The sequence below is a fragment of the Chaetura pelagica genome, unplaced genomic scaffold (assembly GCF_000747805.2).
Source record: "Chaetura pelagica isolate M959 unplaced genomic scaffold, ChaPel_1.0 scaffold275, whole genome shotgun sequence".
NCBI classification, from domain to species: domain Eukaryota; kingdom Metazoa; phylum Chordata; class Aves; order Apodiformes; family Apodidae; genus Chaetura; species Chaetura pelagica.
The window spans coordinates 2,296,039-2,320,677 of record NW_009953486.1 but is presented as its reverse complement, the minus strand read 5'-3'; the positions used below and the strand labels follow the sequence as shown (position 1 = coordinate 2,320,677).

Genomic DNA, 24,639 nt, shown 5'->3' with positions numbered 1-24,639 from the left:
AGAGCTGTAATACTTCTGGTAACAATGGTCCTGCCTGGTACCTCCTGTTTATCAAAATGCAATCCAACAGGGCAGAAACTATGACCTTCAACACAAAGAAAGAATCCCATTAAAAGACCATGTCAATCCCTCTACCAGTCAAGGATAATATCACCACAAGAGGATTTCACCAACAGTTTGCCAGTCAGAGCTCAGCTCTGCTTCCAGTCTCTCCCATTTCCTCCTCTATAATTTAACAGCTCTCAGTTAATTTGGTTAGCTGTTCACCCAGCTGGATGCGTGCTGAGATGCAGAGAATACACTGTCCACAGTCACGGATTGCTTGTTTTTAAAACATATAGAAGGAATCCGTGACTTTGGCAGCAACGGTGATGAAAGCAAGTCATTAAAACATGGCACATTCCAGACCCAGAGGGATGGGCACAGCTGTGGGAAAGCACAGGTCCACGGTGCAGCACAGCAGAGCTCAAAGCCTCTGGTGTACTTGGGTCCTTCAAGTTCTGCAGCCCCTTCTCTGAGAACCTGCCTGGGAGGAGGCTGGGGAGAGCAGAGGGGCTCTTCTGCACAGCTCCCCACTACCAGCTGGGGCAGGCAAAACACAGCCTGCAAGATGCAAAGTGCTTGTGTCCTTATAAACAGAAGTCAAGGCCAACTCTCAATGGATTTGTGAGTGGAGCTGCCTCCCCCAAGCTGAAGCTCCCACACAACCAAGCAGGAATTTCAGCATGCACTGGGCCAAAATTCCTCAACTTCCTCCAAACAGCAAATAACTCTTTGCAAAGAAATCTGGTCTGACCTTTCATACCACTTCATTCTTTTGCTCTGCAATGAAGGAGGAGCAGCAGCACAACATGGCCATCCCGTTTTGCAGTTTCTGTACAGAAACAGGCTGGACCACTGAGGATCAGCTTGGGAGGGCTGAAGTAAATGGCTGTGTGGCACAACAGGGGGGACCTACATTGCACTGCTGCCAGCTGTGCTGTCTAAGCTCAGCAAACACTGGTTGTGGTCAAATTACAACCTGATAAAGATGGGGTGCCTACCCAATGCAGAAGCCTGAAGATTTTTCAAGACACAAAACTGGCACATTCAGATAGGAGAGAATGCCTGGTTCTCAGTTTGGTAATGCTCAACAATTTTCAAAACCATCCTTTAAGAAAGGACTTTAGTTTGAAAGTGTCTTGAACCCACTGGAGTTGGCATGACCCTACAAATCTCCGCTGTAGCAAATTGTATCTCCCTGTCACCATCATTCTGCCTCCAACACCTCCTGAACTCAGGCACTCCACAAAAGAAGCCTGCAATGCAGGCAGGAGACCTCTCTCCATTGGAGCAACAAATCCCTCATGACATAATGCCGACTTCCCAAACGGCTGGGGTGGGAGGATGGAAAACCAAGACAAAATGCCCAGTGATTACGTTCTTCTCTTTGTAGAGGTGTCAGACATCACAAGATGGATTAATGGAACAAGAATGCAGGGGAGGAATAGCTGAGGAGGGTACATGAGAGACTTTGTGATTTAGGCCAAGTGAAAGAGCAACATCCTTTAAATGGACTAAGATGACAAAAAATAAATAAATTCCTGAAGTAATATACATGATGTCATACAGGTCTAAACATAAAGAACTTGTATATAACAGGAGGTCCAACTTCAGCTAGAAGCTGCTTCAGGCACATCAGAAACCAAGCTGGCTATGCAGAGCAGTTGGTGAGAAAAACAAGCATCCTGACTGGCAAGAAGTTCAAATTTCCTTGAACTTTCCAGTCTGCCAGTTCACCCGTTTCTCTGAAGTGTGTTATCTCTGCTTCTGGGGTTTGCTGCAGCCTTTTATTGTCATCTTATCTCCAGCCTCTTCCTGCTCCAGCTTCAAAAAGAACATTTAACATCACCAAACAATATGAATGAGCTAAAAAAAATAAAAAGTATATACACACACCAGTCCAAACTCTTTGGCAACCCAGCTATCCAGCACACATCCAAAGGTAGGATGGGGTTTTGCATGCAGAGTTGAAAAGGAGCAACCTCTCCTGGTTGATTAGGATGGCATAACTGCAAAACTCCCCCAGTACCTTGAACATATATTGGTGAAGTGGTGGTCAAACCAGACAGACTTATCTGCAGCCCATCACTAATCTCAACCTGGGCAGCATCCACTGGGCTCATGGGAGGAATAGAAAAGGCAAACACATTCTCAGCTGTGCTTGTGCCAGGACCGTAAAACGTGGTCTGTTCTTGGGTATGATGGACTAATTAAGCAGCCTACCTGCAATCCAGGTTGCAGTCCTTCTAGGACAACCACCACGTAGCAGTTGATTCCTGCAGTTGTATTTGTGAGTGTGCACTACAGAAAAGCGTCTCTGAGGAGCTGAAGAAAATTACCTCCTCTGTCTGGCTGAGGACACCATGTCCCACAGAAGACCTTTTCTACGGATAACATGTATCCGTGACTACTGGTAGAGATATCCATGCCTGTCAGACCAGCAAGACAGATTCCAGGCAGCCCTCTCCCTTGATAGCACAACAGAATGCACACAACTGCAGAGGCACAGACCCACAGCAGCAGCCAGGCACCAAGAGATGCCTCAAAAGGCACCTGAGCTGCCACCTCAGCCATGCACAGGACAAAAAGCTCTGCAGCTTTTCTCTACCAGTTAAAATAAATTAAAAAAATAAAGTCCAAAGTCCCAAACTCCCTGTTCCCAGCACCTCCCACATAGGCCAGGGCACATTATCCATGGCCACAGCCAGAGCCCAGGCTGCCACTGTGGGATTTTTCACAAGGCTGTATCTGCCCAGGAAGAGCACAGTTGTGACACCAGCAGCTCCATTCCAGACAAACGTAATCTCCCGAGATAAGGCTTGTCTGTGGTCACAGGAAATCAGCTGCTTTGTCTCAAACCAGACCTCTGTGGTGAGCACCTTTTTGCACATGCTTGCATCTCCTTCTCTCAGCTGCTTGGCCCATGGGTCAGCTCTGGGGTTCACGGCGCAGCAGAGCCTAAGAATCAATCCCTATGCCAGGCTCCCCGCCAGCACAGGCAGCAGCAGCGGGAGCTGCGGGTGCCCCTGGACCAGCCCTCCCTGGGACACGCTGAACTGGAGCCTTTAGACATGCTTTGCCTTTCCAAAAGGGGCCACTATCCCCCGTCGCTGTCTGCTCACTGCAGGAGCAAACTCAGGAGCCCTATCCATCAAAGCCTGATGCTAATGAAGACCAGTAACCAACCAGCAAGCCCACAACTGCCTCATCAGGGCTTTCCAAAACCTAAATGAGCTGCAGGGTGTTCACCTACTCTGGCGACACTGCAAGTCTCTTGTAAAGCAGCTTCGAGGCCACTCAGGCTATTCAAGTTTTGAGTTATTTTTAGGGCTTCAAATTATGTAGGGATATCCGGGAAGACTTCACAGATCTAGTTGAATTCCCACAGAGTTCAAGACCAAATTGCTCACAAACTCATTTTATCCTCAAGGGTTTTTTCTTAATGTTTGGCTTATGCCCTCCTGCTTCTAGTGGTATTTTAATTCTCTTAAAAAAATCTTTTAAAATTATGTTTAATAAGGAAAATTATGCTGCAGTCTTTGTGGGCAACACAAATATTTTAAAGCATTTCCCACATTGGGAATGAAGATCAAGAACATCTGAAAAAAGTCCATTCACATCCTGCCTTTCCCATTAGTCTTGGGCTGTTACCACAGAAAACAGGGGACCAACAAAAAGGATGGAGGCACCTTTAAAGGTACATAGGCAGGAGAGAACACAACAGGTAATTTAAATAGCAATTCAGCCTGTGCAGAAATGACAGTTACAGCACACGCACTGGGTAACTGTGCCCCAGTCCAGAGGCAGCACTCATGTCCATTCCCTTGTGGGTATCTTTTGTGCCTCTTTATGTCCCCAAACAACACACGAGAGCCATCTGCCTCAGCTGCAGAACTGGGATTATACAGAAGAGCCAGGAGAAACCTCAACTCTGTGGCTCAACCACCTTGCTGCCTGCTGGGCTACTCCTTCCCTTCCTAAGAAACAGTGCAGTCCCATTTTCCAGCTCTGCTCTTTCAATCACCTCATGACCCCGTGGGGGCTTATGCTGGCTCATGCTCCTTGGAATTTCAATTAGCCCATAACAATTATTTTTTTTCCTCTCACACAACAAATTACCATCTACAGCATCAGCCATTGCTGTTCTGCTCCACAGATGTACCCTGGTTGCAACACCACTTTCATGAGCTGATTTAGATCATGGGTTGCTGTTACCCATGGATGACAGACCTCTTTCTCCATCTGTCTATCTTTCCAAGAAGATCCCCTCAGATCTAGATGCTGCCATTGCAGTCCTTGGCATCATCACCTCTGTGGGAGCCCCAGCAGGATGCAGCAACTACAGATGAAAACTCTTGCAGATGCTGGAATTTATCTCCTCTAACTTCATCCACCTTCTTGACCAAAGACAGAAACTATGTGCCACTTAATTACTTAAGATAGCTGGAATAAGTGCAAGGCCCGGCCAAGATGACTCAAGACATGCAAGCTGGAGCATCCTTGCCATGAGCAAAGCCAACATTGGCAGAAGAGGGAAGGCTCCACAAAGCTGGATTTTACCCTTCCTCCTCTTAGTCCAAAATAGCCCCATTGCTAGCTCATTGGGCTCACTCCAGAATTCAACTGTTCTGGGGTCAGACAAGGAGAAAGGAACCTGTGGATGTGCTGGGAAGCAGCAGCATGCTTGTTGAAAGCAGTAGAGCTGGAAGGCTAATGCAAAGGGGCTGACAAGCATCACTAATTATTTCTGCCTTTACTTTTTTTCCTCTTTTTTTTTTTTTTAATTAATGCAAAGCTGCCTGACAGCAGAACTAGACACCAGGTTATTGAATCTATACCCCATAAAGTGCCTGGGCAAAGCCTGGGGACAGCTGGTGCGTGAAGGCAAGATCACAGTGACTCCCAGTTCTGTTGGTCACGCTGGTGCTCGCTCCCCAGGACAGCAGCTGGGCCTGCTGCACGTGCTGTGCAGAAAACAAATGACACCAACTCACTTGTCTACAGCATATTATGCTTTGAAATATTTATTGCCACCCCAATCGGAAGAAAGAAACATTTCTCTCTTGGACATAATGAATAACACATTTCCAGTACTTAACAGCTGGAAGTTGGAAAGGTGGCCAAAGAAAATCCCTCATTATTATATTTTTTTTTTTCCTTTAAAGTAAGCATCTGGAAAACTGGTTTTCTGGGGAACTCTCCCAAATCAATCTGAGGAAAGAGTCAATTAAACTTGGTCAGAATTCACAGGCAGGAGATAAGATCATATCATGAGAGCTATATCAATGACGAGTTTTCTGTCTGCCCATGGCAGCTTGACTCCAGCAGGATGAAAAGAAGCTGTTTTTATTTAATGAAAGGCAGCAACTCCCCCAGGCAGAGATTTTCAGTATGGTTTTTCAGTATGGTTATCAGGCACTGCAATATCAGGGAATTATTTAATCTCCACCCCACATCTCTTCAGCTGATATGTTCTGGGCAATGCGATCATGGTCATGCCCCCCTGGGATGGCAAGCAAGCCCCCCTCCACCCCCTCAGCTTTGAGCTATCCCTGACACCAGCTCCTCCAGCCCAGGTCAGCATGGAGACAGCAGAGAGAATGACATCAGGTACACATGCTTGCAAACAAAATACTGCCTTGTCCAGGCCAGACTTTCACACTAACCCTTCCAAATGACCAGAGAACCCCTATTCCTTTCCTCCTGCTGTTACACCATCACTGTCTGCACTTCAAGTGCACCCCAAGGTCTGGAGCCAGCCATTGATTAAAAGTCATGGAGTAGCAAGAGGGAGCAGGGCTACACGTTACTTGCTGACACCGATCTGTGCCCTTCATCATGCCTGAAAAGCAAAACTTTAAAGCAGTACCAGGCTGAACAAACCTTCCTCTGCCCCAGGCACCTCTGCTGAGGGAGCTACAGAAGGTCCTGCTGGATGGGCGCTCCCCAGGATCACACTCCTTGCCCCCGCACCCCCAGGAAAGCCCTGCTGTCAGATACACCATGTGCTCTTCCCAAAAGCATGAGCAGCCAACAAGAACAGAAATGCTCTGCTTCAGATGGGCTGCCTGGGAAAAATGTTTCTCTAAATTTCATGACAGGTTGGAATTCTTTTGGAGGAAGGACTAACGTGGGGTTGTTTTTAAATACACATTGTGTTATTGTAACTAGTAACAGGAAATTAATGCCTTGCTATGTGGTGGGACAGAAGGCAGTCCCTCTGGGGCAGGCTGCTGACTGTCCCCACCATGGCCATATCCTGCTGTCACTGCTGGTTGTGCAGCAGAGGGCTGCTGAAAGCACCAGACATTCCTCAATGGACCAACAGCAGGTACAAAAGAAGAGAGAAGGCACAACCCAGAGCCAAAGCAATACACCTCATCTGACATGCTCTTTCTGCCATAGCTGTGAGGCAACTGAAGCCTAAAGCCTTAGTCTGATTTTACTGCATCTTCCCTGGACACCAAAGGCACTTCCAAAATGAAGTTGGCCACCCTCCCTGCTTTGGGGACAGGAAAAGAGATGCCCCCACCCCCCCCGCTGCCGTGTACCAGCCATGGGGAGAAAAGATGCTCCTGCCAAATGCAAAACATTTCTTTTTGAGAAAAAGAGTCAGCTCACGCTGTTTTCCAGCATTCAGTTATCTATCTCAGCAGGCAATCGGGCTTTGCCAGAACAAACAGGACATCAAATAAACAATGCATTAAGACGACGTACGCTGCGGACACGTGCGGTCACTCTGGTCTCGAGCCCCAGCAGCTCCCGCGGCTCAGACATCTGCAGCTGCTTTGCTTTGCTCACCACAGAGCTCTGCTTTTCTTTGCCCTGCCCCAGGCCTGCCCTGGAGGTACTTTGCTACAGCCTCACCTGAGGACTGATGCTTTCAGCACACGTCCAGCTACCCTGGTTGGAAAGGTATCAGCACACAAAGAAGAGGCCAACTGCAAACAGAGTTACTCCTGCAAGTGCTTGGAGCCAGACACAGCACTAATCCACCTGCTCCCATTTTTAACACTGACTTGCTGGCCTATGAGGCATGCACGGGGCCCAGCAGCCAAGGACTGGAGGAAGAGGAGCAGCTCAAGACTTCTCAAGCCCATCAGTGTGTTTCAGGTCATGCTTCTGACCTAGTTTCAAATCTGGACGGTCTGTGTTGGCAGAGGATGGGGTGCTGTCCCACCAGCCCAGCACCTGTCACCCCCTCTCCCTGTCAGCAACCCAATCTGGGACAGCCACGGATGCGCTCACATCCTGTCCCAGCCCTGGGGACACTGAGGCACGCAGGGCAGGAACACCACAGCAGGTCTCACTGCTGATATGAGACATGGCAATTGGGACATGTGGAAAACAAACCCCAAAGGCTTTCCCACACCAATACCAGCAACTCAGCCTGCACAGCAGCCATCTCATGTCTCCTCCTTCCAGCTGGTGTATGGATGTGCTAACTGATCCGTCCTGCAGTGCAGAAATCCAAGCCCCATCCTGCTCCCTGCTCAGAAAATAGCATCACAGGGTGGACTTACTGCCCGTCAATACAAGAAAAAAGGGCAGTGCTTCAAGCAGTAGCTGTGGATACAGTGTAAGACACAGGATTACAAACGCAGCATGACCCAGACACATGGCATGTCTCCTTATTGGGAGCACAGCACCACAGGCATGGGCAGCTCACCTCCACCAGGCTCCAGGATTTGCTCTGCCCTTTGGACAGGGACACGGGCAGCACACCAGGAGCAGTGTGCTACCTCACACTGCTGCCCATCACCACCTGCATCAGTACTGCTCCACTGAGCCATGGGCAAGAGCAAATGACATGAGGCTACTATTTCAGAAGCAGCAGTAGCCTTGTTGTAGCATGTCATGCTATGGGATTAACTAGAAGCTTTTAATGACCTGGTGTGAATATCCCCAAACACATTTAGGGCAGCTGCAGAGAACAGCCATTTAGCTTCTCTCCTTTGCTGCACACTCGCATTTCTTCTAGAGGCAGGGAACTTGCATGCACAATTTGGCACTGAAAGCAGCACTGTGTATATAACAGTGATATAAACACCGTGGGGTCAATAATTAGTGGCTGTAAGAAAGCAGTGGTATCCCTCAGCAGGATGCATGCTAACCTGAGTGGGTTTGGCTCACAAGCCATCAGACAGTTGTACTTCACAGCCCAAGGGAAACCAACATACTGTATGGCTCTGCTCCCAGGGGGAGATTCATAAATATTTTCCAGGATAAATATTTGTAAATAGTGTCTTTCGACTTGTCTGACACCAGATTCTTGATCTCCTGTTTTCAAAAGGGAGTCATCATCTTCAAAGAAGGGGAGTCAAAGCCATTCATGCAAGCAGGGTAGCTACAAGCAATCTGCACTGTTTGGCACCCGTCTCCAGAGCTGTTGTGGTGGGTGTTTATACTAGATGGTTTGTCTACCAGGCACAACCAAAGCCTCCCCTGCAATGCCTCTCAGCACCGTTCCCAGGCACAGGGTACATTGCCCTGACAGCCTCCAGAAATCAGATCTGCCTGGGGAAACACGATCCCATCCCTGCTTCTGCTGCTGAGGGACTGGGGTCACATTCTGCTGAGATCACAGCAAAGCAGGCTGGCATCTGGCTCTGAGCCTCACGGTTCATGAAATCAATATACAGGCCATGGTAGTAATTTCACCTCCTTTGCTCTTTGAAGAGTTCCTTCCCTTCCCCCTCTGTTGGCTATGAAACTAGACTCTGGGTGGTCCCTTCCAAGACTGTAAATTGGCTTGTTGAAAGCCTTAGCAAAAGAAAGGTCAGATGCCTTAAAAACTGAACAAAGCCTATACTGCTGTGCCACTATTTGCACATTATTCAAAGGATATACATGTGCACACAGCTGCTTGCTCAACAGGCATCATACCTCATCCAGATACACCCACGTTGCACAGGCCTCCCCCAAAACAGCACGTGTAGATGCAGCTCTTAGAGCTGTGCCCCAAACCTTCAGCTCTGCCTCCAGAATGGGGAAAAGCTGGTGCCAGCTGTGAAGTTACTGCCTTTCACTATGGATGGGAAAATCCCTACAGCAAACACACCTGCTGGGAAGCAGAGCTCAGACCCTGTGCTCCCCAACCCCAAGGGTCAACAAGCAACGAAGATGTCCTTGCAAGGACGAGCCATAAAACCCACAGTCTTTCCTGCAGGCTCAACCACAAGAGGGCAACAGCACATACCCACTGACAGACACCTGCACACGCACGTACACACATCAGGTTGATCCAGAACCTGGGGACTGCCAGGAGGTGACTGTGTGCTCTGAAGCCACCACAGAATGCTTACTGTAGGAAAGGGAAAGAAAATATGGAAGTAACTGCACTACTTCTCATCAGAAACAGTGATTTCACGAGGTGGACGGGAGGTCAATGACACTGTCCTTGTAGACAAGGTTACCTGTGACCAACAGGCACAACAGAGTGTGTGGGGCTGCCCAGCTTCAGCCACTGATGGTATGGACAGTTAGAGCCCTGTCCCAGCAATCAGAACACCAGCCTGCAAGACTGCAGATGCTTACTGGGCCCACAGTCTGTCTGGTATTACTGAAAGCACTTCCAGGACTTCACAGTACCTTTATTCTGATGGCTGGAAAGAAGGACAAGGCAGAGATGGGGACAGACAGCAGAGGCAAGATCATATGGACACTCTACTGCAGCCTCCAAGCCAGTTTTGAGCCCTTTTCCATGAGCTGATATCACATGAGAAATTGCAACATGTGCTGCACCAACATGCTACAAATCCTACTGCCTCAGACTCTAAAAAAACAATAAATAAAAAGAATTGGCTTGCAGAAACCCCAACTGCCCAGCAATTTGAAAATCCCCAACTGTCCTACAAGTGCTCCTCCTGCTCCCAGTCTTGCCTGTTGTTGTGAGCCATCCAGCATCACTGCAGGGCAAACACACATTTACAGCTTGCTCAGCCCCTCCTGCTTCCCTACTCCCACTGCCCAGCCCTAGGAAGGAACAAAGATAAAGGGGAGTGCTACAGAAAACCCAAGGGCTTAAGAAAGCTGTGATTTAGTGGAGATAAAGGTCTGGGTGTGTAAGCACACACCACTGAAAGAAAGACCACTGCTGAAAGGAGGAAGGGCATGTGCAATGGCATGTGGCCAGAGTGGGGACACAACACAGGTATGTCACTTACTTGGGAGGTTAAAACCAAGTTTTAAAGCAATAGCTGCATTGTCATTCTCATGGCACCAGTGTCAGATCAAGTAAGTCCAACTGGCCTTCCATGGAAGTGACTCTGCTTGTGGGTGTCAGGGCAGCCCAGCACGGTGCAGAGATGGGCCCCACACCTCAGTGAGTGCTCTGGAAGCAGAATTCTTCTGCTGAGCAGGCTACACCTGCCTTCACCAGGGTTTGGGTGAGCAGCGTGTGGTGCAAAAGGCTGGATTTCCATCTGTATTTGTCAGAGCAGGGTGTCCAGATCTCCCCCTGTTCCTGGTACAGGTGACACAGGACTGACTCGCACTTCCCTTGTGCAGTTTGATCACCTCCAGGGAACAGTCTCCAGTGCTTGTGCTCATGATGTGCATTTAAGCCACACTCTGGATCACAAACATGGTGGCAGAGATTGGATGCTGGACTGGGGGAATGCGAGCCCTGGTGTAAACCAGAGGGTGTAGAGTAGCATCCTCCTCTGGCTCATGTTGACAGTATTATGAACCCAGACTCTCCAGAAGCACCCAGCTGCTGTCCTGGCAGGCATCCCTCTGCTAAGTCTCACCACCAAAATTGTTTGATAGCCTTCTTCAATGAGTCAAGCTAACCACAAAGTGGGCAGGAAATAAAGAATTAATTGGATAGAAAAATCATGTTTCCAACCAACATGGGACTTACTATAACGAGAAGCAATCCCATCTCTGTACCAAGCTCAGAAAGACAGAGGGAGTGTGCTAGAAATGAAACAGCAACTGGGGCTCTGCAAAGCCCAGACCAGCTCCAGCCTCCTGCCCAGTAAATCTGAACCAAGCATTTTAGCTGCCAGCCCCAGGGATAACTCTGAGCACACAATTCCCCAGGCTCCTTATTAAGACATATTCATTTTTCACACTGTTAAGGGGAAAGCAAACAGCTTAGGCATTTCTGTTCCTACATTAGCCTCTCAAGCACATTAGCTTCGTATCTTATCAGCACAGCTTAGCAGCCCTTCTAAGCTGTTTCAAGACTTTGGCCTTCAAAAACCTGGAAAGGGGGGTGGAAAAACCCTCTATTCATACTTACCAAACCATAGTACATTTTCAAAGGACATTCCTACCATCCAGAGCAAACAAATGCTCCCAACTGTACATTTTATGTGGTGTTTAAGTTACAGTAATACCAATCCAGGTTCACTCTGCAAGACAATTTAAACATTTTTAGGAGCTCATGAACCAGTTTATAATTGAAATGGAGAAGGCAGACAAAAGAATACTTGTACTCTGCTTTAGAGAGTTTGCAGGATGGTTTACACCCAGAGTTTTACAAGCACAGCTACGTCACTGGGACCACAAGCTTGTAGGGACGGGCTCTCCAGAGCATGGCAGGAGCTGTACAAACCTGGGACCTGCTCCATGACCAGACATTCTAGGCCTTACAGTACTAAGAATAATAATGAAAAAAATACACTATAAGAGAGCTATAGTAAGACCCTTTTCAGTAGTGACAAAGCCTTCCTGATTTGCTAAGTTTATTCAGGAAGTCCTTGGCCAAATCATAAACTGAAAAAAGAAATTAGTCCCCATCCATAGGATACAAATAGGATTTTGTGCTTTAGGCTTTATAGACTTAAAACAGCTCCCACTCTTTTTGTGGCCAGCAGTGAATTAGATGCCTGCAAAGTGGCCAGAGCTTTCTGGGGGGCCTGGGGCAGCCAGGTAACTATCAGAGCACTGGACATACTTGCTTTGGCCATGCCAAGGAATTAAAACCCAGACACTGCAGTTCACTACTTTTTTTTTTTTTGCCACCATCATTACAGCTTTGGATTTGCTACAAAAAGGGCTTCTGCAATCATGGCAGGGCTTGGGTGTCACCAAGAAAGTATCCAGGTACAACCAAATGGTGCAGGGGCAGCCATCTTCTTAACCACACAATTCTCCTATAAAACCCAGAACTGCTGCAAGCTCAGCTCTCAGTTAATGTAAAAAAAAAACAAAACCCAACAACAAAATAAAAACGAACAGCAACAAAAAAAAAAACAACACCACCCCCAAGACTGATTTTAACCTTGACAAGTCACAATTAGTACAGCTGTGACAAAGCAATTTCCCATCCAAGAGAACATTTCAAATCCAGCCTGTCTGTAGCTTCCCCAAGTCTTCTCTTCCTTGTGTTTATGGGATCTAAAAAAAATAATTAAAAAATCCCCATGTCATGCATTTCACTTCCAGAGCTGCAGGAAATCCACTCCAAGTTGCATGTCAGTTTCCAAGGGTTTCCTTGGGCTGTCCTTTCAGCAGCAAAGAGAACAAAGCAACCTTGGCGACCGGCCACGCTACAAGCAAATATTTCCCCCATTGCCCTGAAAGGAGTGGATATCCTGTCGCAAACCTGCGCACATGGGAAGGGTGAGGAGGGGAAGGAAACGGAAGAGGATGAATTAGCTAAAAACTGGCACAAAGTGAAAGGTCTCAGCTTGCCACCAAAGCCACTGAAAGGCTTTTCATTTTAATGGCCAAGTGCCAAAGATGAATGACTCACACAAGCTTCAGAGGAGCTGCAAGCCCTCTGGCACCCAAGAGCAGTCAGTATACCTAAGTCCTTCCTCCGCTGCATTTGGAAGGGGATATGGATGTTCCAGCTCTGACACCTTATTTCTGTCAGCTTCTGAATGCAGCTCTAGGAGATGGAAAATGCCATTTTTCTTCTACTTTCCATTCCCTGTATTTCTTTCTTCCACCTTGTCAATTCTCAGGGCCAAGCAGGGGTTTTGGAAGGTCCCATTTCAGACCACCATCAAGCGGCATCTCCAGGTCCCAAACGTACAGAGAAGACCCAGTTTGAACAGGAAAAGAGTCTCCGCTGCATCACACCCAACTGAACCAAACCTCCAGATATTTCAGCAACATCACTTTCTGTAATTTTTCTGTGTGGTTCCTGCCAGCCTTGGCATCACTGGGTTTAAAGCTATAGCTGTTAGCAGATTTCAACAAAGCCAAACCTGACACGTGCAAGCAGGTTTATTCTTCTAAAACTCTGTTGTAGCCATGCACTATTAGCATTTGTCAGCAGGTTTCCCCACCGTGACACTGCCATTCAGAGCTGGGTTAGCTGACCCCACAGCAGCACATACCAGAGCTGCAGCAGGATTAACATTCCCAATGCCACTGCTAACACCAGCACAGATCCACAGCTACCGTGTTTGTGTGGCAGTTCCTGCTGCTGTTTGGACATACAAGGCTACAAGAACATGAGATTTGTACTCATGATCCCCCCCAAGACTCCCCCTGCATTTACAGTCCCTTTTACAGAGTCCTGAAGCAAGTGTACTCTAAGGCAGAAAGCAATGACTGGTGAAGAAAAAAAACCAAAACCTCCTCCTGGAGCTCAGCCAAAATCTTTGTGCCCACAAAGTTTTGTGTGTAGACTTTGCAAAAGCCTGGAAAAGGATTAAGGAGCAGCTTCATCAAACAGTCAGGACAACAACAGTGAAGTCACGATGAAGCCAGTGATACAGATTTCTGTTTGCAGTCATGAGCCTGTGTTTACAGTTTGCAGCTATGTGCAAATAGCAGAAGTCAGTCTTTTCCCCTTCCCACCAGGACTTGGCATCAACTGCATTTATCTAGATCCAAGAGATGCCTACAGCAACATGCCAACTGCTTTTTGGTCACAGGGCTTGCTCCAATCCACAGTGATGGGAACTTGTAAGCACCCATAAATAGATCTCAGCTGAGTGTGTGTGTGAGGCAGAGCTCTGTATCAAAGCAGGCAAAGAAACAGGAAGGAGCAACTGAAGAGAACATGTGAAAAATCATGGCAACTCTCAGGGTTTGGCTGTTTGCTTGGCACTGCTTGGGTTATGCCAGCTCTCACTGAAAAGACTTAGGATGCCAAGCAGAAGATGTAAAACTGTTCTCAGGCAGAGCACACCAATTAGGGCAGAGTTGCACACACAGGCCTTGCCAGTAGGTCTGCTCCATCAAAGCTGTGGTATCAGCACACACAGGTACAATAGTGAAAACCATCTATGACAGGCAAATCTTCTAGGATAAAAGAAATTTCATCTAACAGAAACTGCTTTAACTTCCAGATGCCCATGAACACAATGCGACACAGACAAGTGTATCCCTACCAGAGGAGCTCAGCTAATTTAACCCCACTGGCAGAGTGACAGCTCCTCAAGGTAGATCTGGCTGGGGACAAGAGGTGTGACACTTCTGCCACATCCAGGAGACTCGCATCTCCCATGAACACTTTGTTGTTTGACGACAGATAGAAGGACAATAAAGGCCAGCTATCATCTTAAAACTGTCCTCCAGGACTCAGAGAGGACAGACAAGCCCTAGCAAGTCTTGTTGTAGTAGTTGCAATTGCTGGACCCTATTACCTGCTCATCGTCTCTACCAGAAGCTGTCACCTCCATGCAGACCTGTCAGGGAGGAGCATGTCCCCACCCTTGCTGCACTGTAGTCACCTGGCATCCTAGTAGTGGCACCACTGTACTGGCAGATAGTTGGCTACACACCCTTGCTGACATCAAGCAGGTGACATCCAGTCCATCTAGAGAACATAACGAACCATCTCAGGAGGATTGAGAAGGGAATGTTACTAGTCCTTAAACTACACCCATAGCCACACCTCTGTTCTCACTGTCTCTGGTCTCCCCTTCAACTTTCTATCAAATAGGAAGCAATGTAATGTTTATTGCACTCTTTGGCATCACACATATGGGGGAGGTCTGGAATTTGAAGAGCACTGGATCCAGAAAACAGGAAACTGCTGAGGATCAAGACTGGGCACAGCCCGGAGGCCCACGTTTATGACTATAATAAAAGGATAAGGCAGAGATGAAAGCAGAGCTGAGCCAGGCTTGGTAAAGCATCAAAAGAAAGGTGCAGGGGGCTAGAACAGGCTTGAATGAGCAGAGAAGCTGACTAGGCAGATGATCAGAAGTGTATTTAGCATCCTCCCTGCCAGCCTGGTGGACTGGGTCAGGACATGGCTGTGCAGGGGCTGGGGAGGGTGAGGGTGGCTCCTGGAAGGCTAGCCCAGGAAGCAGGGACAGCCCTCCTGGGGGGCCTCTCACCACCATCAAGACAGGCATCAAGAACTGAACTGACTGTGTGACACCACAGGATGAGCGTGTCCCTCTGGGTCACGCAAAGAGCAGGACTGGAAGTACCTCCATGCTCACAGCCTCAGCTTCAGCAGCAGGCACTAGGGTGTGTTCAGGGCAGGGGTCCAGGCACAGCCAAGCCCACCTGTACTGGGGAGAGGTGGGCTGGGAGAAGATGTCAGAGAAGGGCTGCACAGGACCAAGCCAAGAGCTCTCCTGGGGGCTTGACTCCAGAAATCTCTCTCTGCAGCAAATGAGTTTGTGCTTCTTAGCCCAGTGCTGTGCAGGCTCCAGCACATAGGATGATGGAGACAGATGCAGTATTCTTGTTCTGGAGTTAGGACAAGCTGAAGTGCAGAAAATGCTAACCCAGTTATTCAGATGCCAACATACTCCACATTAGAGACATAAACCTCTACAGTTCTGCTGGAACTGACCTTCACAAACATCAGCCTGAAGTAAGAAAACACAGCTGCCCTGCTAACAAGAGGCCTGACCTGGAGGGTTCCAGCTTGTTTTAACTTGCCTGGTACAACCACAAACGAGCTGGACAAAGCTGACCCCTGGAGCACATGTATCTTCACACCTGACTCAAGGCACCGTCTTATTTACCAGCCCAGCCAAGCAGACAGTTTCCAGGAGAACAGCAAGAAATTACAAGGTTTGCCTTCCAGCTATTCATTGCAAACTAAATCTCCCGTAAGCCAGCACCCAGCTCATGCTTGCCCTGAAGGCTTGTCTTAGTCTTTGAAGAATCCAAGGAGTTGAGCAGGAGCAGGCAGCCAGGCTGGGAGGGGGAGCTCCATGGCAAGACCACCATCAGCCACCTTGTTTCTCATCATGCCAAAATTAAAAGTAAGAAACAATATCTAGGGAGAAATTACAGTGAAAATCTTGCACGCACTTTTTAGAGACAGAGTAATTATCCTTTCATCAGTTGTTACCTGGAGCTGTTCTGTGGGGGAGGCTTATTTTAACACCTGAATTCTCAAGAGCTGGGTTCAGGTCTAGGCAGAGCAAGCATAGCCTCTTAGAAGATTAAGCTGTTGAAGCATAAGGGTCATCTATACAAGATGCAAAGGATGGACAGAAACACCCTCCTTGGAGGCCACAAAAGGTGCCACAATGCTGAGTGACTCACTCAGAGCCTCCAGCTCCACTGGGAGCCTTCTCTTTGTGCTCACAGCCTGGCAGACGTGAGGCATGGCAGGTGTTTTGGGAATCAGATGTTCCTAGTGAAATAGCATCTACTCGTTGCAGCCCTAAAAATTGATTGGAAGCAGTACTGTTTCATGACATAAGTAAACATAACTTATAATTAAAATGAATGCATCATCCATCATTTACCCAAAGTGATATTCTGCACAGCTTTTTCCTGCAGCCACCAGCAATACTAACAAAGAGGAAAGAAATCTCAGCCTTGGCTGTTCTGGATCCCAAAGAAGTGAGCTTGGCATCTGACTTGGCAAGGCAGTTTGAAAAGGAGAGGATGGGTTTGCTCTTGCTGCCGGAGGAGACAGATTCCCACTTGATTAACAACCAGGCACTCCCTTCCCACTCACCTGAACGGCTCCCGCGCAGCCGCTGGAGCCAGGAATCCAGTGGGAGCTGGCAGAGGGCACAGAAATGTCGAGAAGGGCCAAGCAAAGGCAAAAATCTCCCCCTTATTAGCACAAAAAAAAAAAAAAAGCAAGCTGCAGGTTGGGGTCAGGGCAGCAGCAACTTTGAAGAAAACAGCACAGCCTTCACCAGCTAAGTTATTTCAAACAATAAAGGGGAAAACAGATTGGGAGAGAAGAGAAAATCCATCCAGCTGGGCTCAGCACCAGCTCCTGGTGCTGTGCTCTGGCTCACACCTTTTGCAGATGTGCACCCCACTTTCACTCCAAGGCCATGTTCAAGTACAGCAGCACTGAATAAACCCTGTAATTAAAGGGGAGCCACAGGCCACATCAGCTCAGAGAACTAGGATTCTGAAGCTTGCAAAAAAATAAATAGAGATCTGGAACTACTTTTGGAGAATGTTCTAGCAATTGGAGAGGACTCTACCCAGGAGAAGAGATGTTGAAAGCAAGAAGGATTTCTGCTCAGCCTGCTTAACATGCTTGATGTTTAATACTGCTTTTGGTCCAAGAGCCCAAGAACAATTTGGAGAAAGAACGTCTTTGTTAGGGATTTTACACCCCAGCCTTTTACTTAAGGTGCAAAAGCTCACAATAAATGCCACTAAGCCCTCCTACTCCTTTCTCACAGTGGTGCCCCAGCACAGAGAAGTCCAAGTAGTCCTTACAGTACATGAAGAAAGAAAAAAAGAAAAAACTAAGTTAAAAAAAACACCTTAAATCTTCATCCATTCTTGTTCCATGAAAAACATGTGCCAGGCAGATAAGGCAGCCTACGGTCCCAAGAGAAATGGAAGCTGTGCACTTTCCAGCAACGTGCTCTGAGGAAAATGATGGAGAAGAAATCCTGACCAGGGGGAAAGGAAAGGAAGACACTAATTCCAAGTCTCCCCCTGTGTACAGCAAGAATGAACAGGGATGCCTCAGAGGAAAACGGAGGCTGCAGCTACATTAGCCAGAGGTAGCAAGAGCTCTCAAAGCTGGTGAGAAGGTGCAAAAGGAAGAAGGTGAAATAAGGGAAAAATGTATCTAGTTTTCAGCTGAAAATTCCTCTTGGATGACCTCACCAAGCCTAGGGAAAGCAGCCATTAGGCCAACAACTCCACTCAAGAACAACCAGAAGCCTTTTGGCATTTCATGAATTTACTTATCAAGAAGGATTTTTCAATTAATTAAGCCAAGGAATAAACATCAGATTCCTCTGTGTGCTGCAGGCTTTTGCTGGGGACAGGAGGTAAGCCTCAGCCCACTGGTTTGCAAGGCTTTCCTTCCCAGTCCTTTTCAGAGAAGGTTCCTGAAGATCTGGAAATCCACCACAGGGTAAATACTCAAATCCTTTTGAGACAAGTTTCACAGTGAAAGAACAGCAGCCTGCTGGCCAAGGGCTGAAGCATCTAGCATGTGCCACACCAACAAACACTTCTACTTTGCAGCTAGAAGAGCCTGGCAAGCCATCAGTTCAACAAAGGTCAGAAAAAATGTTAATATTGGCAGATCCCATTGTAATTACTAGAAAACTCAAGAGGTACTTAAGACAGACAACCCAGTAAGCTCTCGATCTGCTCCCTTGCCCAGACACATCTCATGGTGACTACACAACACAACCTTCAGGCTGGCCCAGAGAGCTCAGCTCACAATCCTTTTCATTTCCTTTCTCTCTTCTCCAGTTGCCAACAAATGCAGCATTTTTGGTTGGTTGGGTTTTTTTTTTGTTGCTTTTTTGTTGTTTTTGTTTGTTTTGTTTGGGTTTTTGTTGTTTCTTTCTCCTCCCCCCAGTTTTAACCCTAAAGGAAGCTGCATTTTAAGCAGTAACAGCCTGGGGGTCTCCAAAGGAGAAGCCTTCTCTTCTCTCCTTAGTGAAGATGTGAATGGAAGGAGGTGTTTCCTGGCAATGAGGGGTGTGGAGGGCAGGCTGTGTGCCCTCTGTGCAGCAGTGCCACAAGGTTGGAGCAGAGGCTTCAGGCACTGCCAGACCTAATTTACTCCTTAAGTAGAAGCTTTCACACATAAATCCCATTCCTGACTAAAATGAGAATGAAATACCTGTAGGGGTGTAAATCAAACCTCCCTGCAAAGCTTCAGTCTGAAATTCTGTTGTTCTCCAGTGTCACTGGGGCCAGCAGGCACTGGGGATGGGGAGAGGGGAGATGGAGGATCCTATCCAGCCACCTTCTCACTGCAGTAATTAACCTCAAGCAAGCACTGGCACGAAGCTCCTGCTCTTGCATGACTGCAAACATTCCTCTCCACAGAGTTTATCATAAAGCACCAACTATCCATAAATATCTCTGGGAAAGGCTGGCCTGGGTTCACCTTCATGCAAGGAAGATGTTAGTCCCTGGCAGGAAGCCAGCTATTCATGTTTCTTTAAACCTCCTGATTTTTGTCAGCTCTGACTCAAACGACCTTCTTGGGGGGGGTGGAAGAATCTTCCATCACACCCTTTCCTCCCCTCCACCCACTACAGCACTTAATCACAGCAGGATCACAGGGGACAATTCCCATTGTGGCAGTGAGTCATGGTCTCCTGTCCCTCTGCTCCCCTGCACAGGCCCAGTTTCCAGCTGGTCTGAAAGCCCCAGGCAGGAGAAGAAGAAGCTTAGAGTTAAGCAGCAGTGGGGGAGGCTCAGTCACAACATGGGCCTTTGCCCTCCAAGCCAAGCAGAACACAAGTCCAGATTGTCCAGCAACACCACAACATACAACAGTGTCCTCCCAGAACATGGCACCCTCCAGTTCTCCCACCCTGTGAAACCTGAACAGAGCCATGATACTGTATTTTGCAGCAAACCCATACAGGGGCCCTGCCCTTCGTGCTACACATACTAATGTTTAAAGCACAAGGTCATGATTTAAAGCAAGAAACATTCCTTCTTCATACTCCACTCCCCAGCAGCTCCTAAAATCCATTTAACTTCCCTCCTTGAAGCCATTTGCCATATTTCTGGCTCCAAAACCTCTGTCTGACATGGAACCCTCAGCAACTTTTCCTCCTCTCCCAACTTTTCCCACCCCCATTCATTCTGAAAAGAAGAAATATCCCTCCAGGAACAGACATGGTACCAGCAGAAGCAATTCAAACCCAACCCCCCCAGCAGATAATGAGACACAATCTCTTCCCATGCTGTGGTGGGAGCTCTGATCTGCCTTGCTGATGAAGCCATTAAGATTAGGCCACTGCTGGCACTAAGATGACATGATGCGAGTGTTTAATATACTCACACCAGCTGGGTGGCCAGCCTGAGCTGTTCTTTAACTTATTTGTTGGCTGTGAATTATATTCCTCCTTCTCTCCTTCCCATAGGATTTTAACATCCCTGTGCAGAGAGCAAGCTCCCAGCCAGCAAAAGTAAAGACCAAGAGGCTGCTTAATTAACTGCCCCTCTCCATGTTGCCACAGCCTTGCCAAATGCTGGAGAAACCCGATTCTAGCTGGTAATTAAGCACTTATGGCTCGAAAAGGACAAAGACAGCAGGGAAGCACTGCAGTAAAAAGAGGGGGCTGACACCATCCCCTCCTGTGCTCCCACCAAAGCACCACACCATCAGCACCGGCACTCTGGACACTCAGTCCCCCAAAGGGAGAAAAAGCTTTAAGTGGCCACCAGTCCCTGAAATTAAATTTTAATTGGTCCAAGAGCTCCCTAGAGGGTTACACAGAGCAAAGAGAGGCCTTGTTTGCCAGCCAAAAATAGCCCTGCTTTCAGACATGCCTTTGAGGGTGTTACCTGCCCTGTTTCACAGGTATCCAAGGAATTTGCAAAGCCTGGCTGCCAGGTACACTGGCCTGATCCTGCACTTGCCCTGCAGACCCTGTTGGGGCCTTTTCATCTTCCACCCTTTCAACCAGCCTCAACATCAAAAGGAGGAAATTAGTGATTCTGTAACATTTAATCTTGTTTCTATTGCCCGACCTACCTAAACAAAAGAGGGAAAAGCAACAAACTGACTCTCAACACAAGCATAAACAGGTTAGCAATTACATACAATAATGGTGTGTATAAAGAGGAAGCCACTGAAAACACACACAAGCTTTTGGTCCATACTCTTATTTAGTCCAGCTGGGCAACTGCTTACTTTGCAAAGGTGGCAGGGAAGCAGAGGGATCTGTAATTCCAGAGAAACTTCCCACCAGGGAAGGCAACTGCAAAACCAGCACCACATATGCAACTTTTGCTACCAGCCTTGCAGAAACAATGGTGCAGTCTCATCTGCCAGGATACCAAGAGCAAATACAGAGGCTCTGGAGAGGAAGGCAGGAGAGAGAAGGTAAACTTACAACAATGAGTTTTAGCTATATTGCAGACCCCCATAAGCATTCCAGGCTCTGGCTCCTACCAGTACAGCTCTGAAGGCTGCAGATCCAGCATCTTGTAAGCACACAGCACGGCTGGCTTAGCTCTGGCCTGCAGCCAGAAAGTTGCCACAGAGAACGACAAAGAGGAGGAGAAGTTCTCAAGGAAAGCTGAAGTAAGGAGCAGTAAGGAATCAAAGCTGTGTTGCAGGCGGGCCCGTGGTCAGAGGAGGGAGTGCAGGCCATCCACCCACCCAGCACAGCCCAGCCAGCTGGGAAGGTTCTGAGACACAGCAGATGCCACCTCCGTTGGCCGAGGGCTCAGCGCAGTGTGCGGCGCGGGAGGCTCTGCCCACACAGGCACTGCGCGGGGCGTGCGGCGCCTCGGGCGCTGCCAACGCTTTGGGGTGCTGTGTACAGCACAGCTTTAGGAGCTGGCACTGTCTTTTGGGAGAAAACAAATGTGTGGAGGGTGTTTGAGAGGCTTCAAGCAAGTGCTTGGAGTCTCAAGGAGTATCAGGGCAGTGAGTGGATCAGAGAAAAGCCTGGGCACTAAAGTGTGTTTCTGAGGCTTCTGACAGAAGGGTATCATCATCAACACATCCCAGGCACCTATAGCTGTACACCTGGAGCCAGACACCTCACAAACAGTGATGACAAACAAGCCTTTAGTCCATCTGAGAGGGTGAAGAAGTCACCTGCTAGGTCACTGCACAGCTTCAGTGCCCAGCAAGGCTTGGAATCACTGCAATCAGCACAAACTCTCAAACAAGGGGGCAGTGCACTCAGCCTCATAAGGCTGCCCAAGCCATCCCCGTGCAGGAGCTGAGCTGTCCACAACTGCCCTGTCCCACAGCCTTCCAGCTAAGGAGGCCCCAGCTTGGCCCTGTGGTGCTGAAGAGCTGGTAGCAGAGTCCAGGATGCCTTTTCTGCTGCTCTTCTCTAAGCTAAGGGAAGCCTGAGGGAATAACCCATTTCCAGAGGGATGGGTTTGGGGATGAATGGGAGCAGCAGAGGAGGCAGTGGGGTGGCAGCCAGCACTATTATGGTGTTAGTTCCCTTTCACTTGCCAGCATTAGAGACCAAACATCAATTGCCACTCTGTCTTTTATAGGAAGATCTTCAGCACAGACTTTTTAGAGTCCTAATTGCACCAGTTAAAGTTTTACAGCACAACCTCAAAATCCTCAGGGCTGTGTTTTTGTGCTCTGGGGTGAAGCCTTGCAGGCCATCCCCTTCAGGAGCCAGGAACCCTCTTTAGGGGAACAGCACCTGCCTGATGTGAAAGGTTTCTGTGAGTGACTCAACTTCTAGGGAGGACCTAAATAATAGCAAATATCACAGACTGCAATGAATACTCCAGACAGACAAGAGGTTTTCCTTTCCAAGTTTTAACCAGTCTTCTGGTCTGTCATTAAATGAAGCAGTTTTGTCTCTCCCTTCAAGCAAGGACCACTGAAGGACTCAAGAAGCAGAGGGGCAGGTCCTTGCCATCACAGTCTACAAAATAATCAAGAAGGGTTACCTGTCCAAGGTCCAAAGTGACGTTGACCTGGTTGAACTCCAGCCCCCGGGAGAGAGGAGGGCTCTGCCACCACCGCTCTGTCCCATCGATGGCATTTGTTATGGGGTGGGCCTTGTTGCTGTTTGCAGAGGAGCAGATGTCACAGTACTGGCCCTGTTGGAAAGTACAAAAGAAGACATTTAACTGTAGCCAGAAAAACTTGGCACAAAGCAGGCAGGTTTCACAGCAATTCAGAAAATATAGGATGCAAACCTGATAATGCAAATCAATACATACACTTTTTGTTTGCAATTTAGATAATGGATGGAACCCAGCAACAACCACCCAGTGTAGAATTTGGGCTGCTCTATTAAGCTGTATTTCAGCTATGGCTGAGTGCTGGCAAAGGGACCCAGACACAAAGAATTTGTTGTCAGATGCAAAAGAGCAGGTAGAGGGGAGAAGCTGCACTGCAATGGAGAGCAGCAGCTCAAGCTCCAGGGCCACCAGCTCCTCTGGTGAAGCTGCCGCTCACAGCCCTGCTGACAGCCAGAGATCCTGACCCAGAGCATTCAGTCATTCCTATGGACTCAGACTGGCAGCTCTTCTGCCCAACTCCCTGCAATCTGTTTCTTGTCAACCTATTCATTTCACATGTATAGTCCTTTCAGATACATTTTCAAGCTTAATAAGTCTAGCTGCCAAATTCCTTTAGCTGGGGATGCTGCAATGCAAGGCCAGAAAAGGACAGCCCCTGCTGTCAGCTGGCCAGGTCCTGAGCTACAATTGCTTTTCTGCCTTGCTTTTGTGGTGCTGGTGGCTTTGTCAGCTCCATGGACATGCTGCCAGAGAAAACAGCTCTGCAGCTTTAACAGCACCTCCTGAGCAGGACCAGACAAAGACCTGAGCTGTTAGGGGCAATTCATTCTTTCCCATTTAATTCACAAATGAATCTGACCCACTCTTAAGGAAACCTGCAAATAGCCCTAAAAATTGGCCAGTTATTTGTTTGTGGAGCCACAGTTCTGTCACTGAAATTGCTGCTACAAACAGCCTAGAAGGGAATTCTGTTACAGGCAGTTTTCCTTTTAAAGGCAGTTATCCCCAGGCAAGGAAGCTGCCCTTGCCTGTCCCAGCTGCAGCCAGCTTTAATATTCTACCAGGTACATGATCTCAGGACAGGCAATCTCCTTTCTGTGTGCCTACAAAGGCTGAGGCAAGGCAGAGCCACAGCACAGCGTGTGATTTTCCAGATGCCCCAAACTCTAGAGCAATCTCAGTGCAAAGGAAATGGAGATTTCACAGCATTCTTCCCCACAGCCATATGCAATCTTATTTGCAGGCAATTATGCAATGCAAATTGTCCTGAACAAGAACACCATTTAACTAACTCCTCTAGAGAGATGAAAATAGCAGATGGGCAAGAAGGGCAAAGAAAAGGGCAGCTGAAACCATCCAGGTGACCCTGACAGCAACGCAGGGAGCTCCCCCTGCACAGAGAGGTCAGGAAAAGGCTCGTTTGAACATGCACTGCATGAGGAGGGAGAGCAGACCAGATAAAACTGACCCAACTCTTCAGCTCAAACCTTTAATGGGAACCGGTGCAACAGGTTGTGTGGAAATTTCTGCTGCACAATACACAACACTAGGGTGGGGGGAGAAGCAAGGCAAGGTTACAAAATGGGGATAAGTAACAAAAAACTAAAGTGTTTTCATACTTGAAATTCTTACCACAGATGTGAAAACGTTTTCAACCAAACACTGATGGGTAACAGTAAATTCAAGTTTAGTAAGAGAGGACTAAAAATTAGGATCAGCTGCTCCACATTTGTATTGCTGCTGTGAAACCCCCCCCCCCAACACAGCCGGCCAACCTGCAGCGGTTGGGTTGCG

At 48.0% G+C, this 24,639-nt stretch overlaps 1 protein-coding gene across 1 annotated transcript in view; it reads right to left on the bottom strand.

Moving 5' to 3' along the window:
• The window catches only part of LAMA5 (laminin, alpha 5), an 86,180-nt gene that overhangs the window by 57,052 nt on the left and 4,489 nt on the right, over positions 1–24,639 (bottom strand). The window contains exon 2 of the mRNA XM_009998736.1: positions 22,768–22,920. The gene's annotated coding sequence lies outside the window, so the exon portion shown is untranslated. The remainder of the gene's footprint in view (positions 1–22,767; positions 22,921–24,639) is intronic.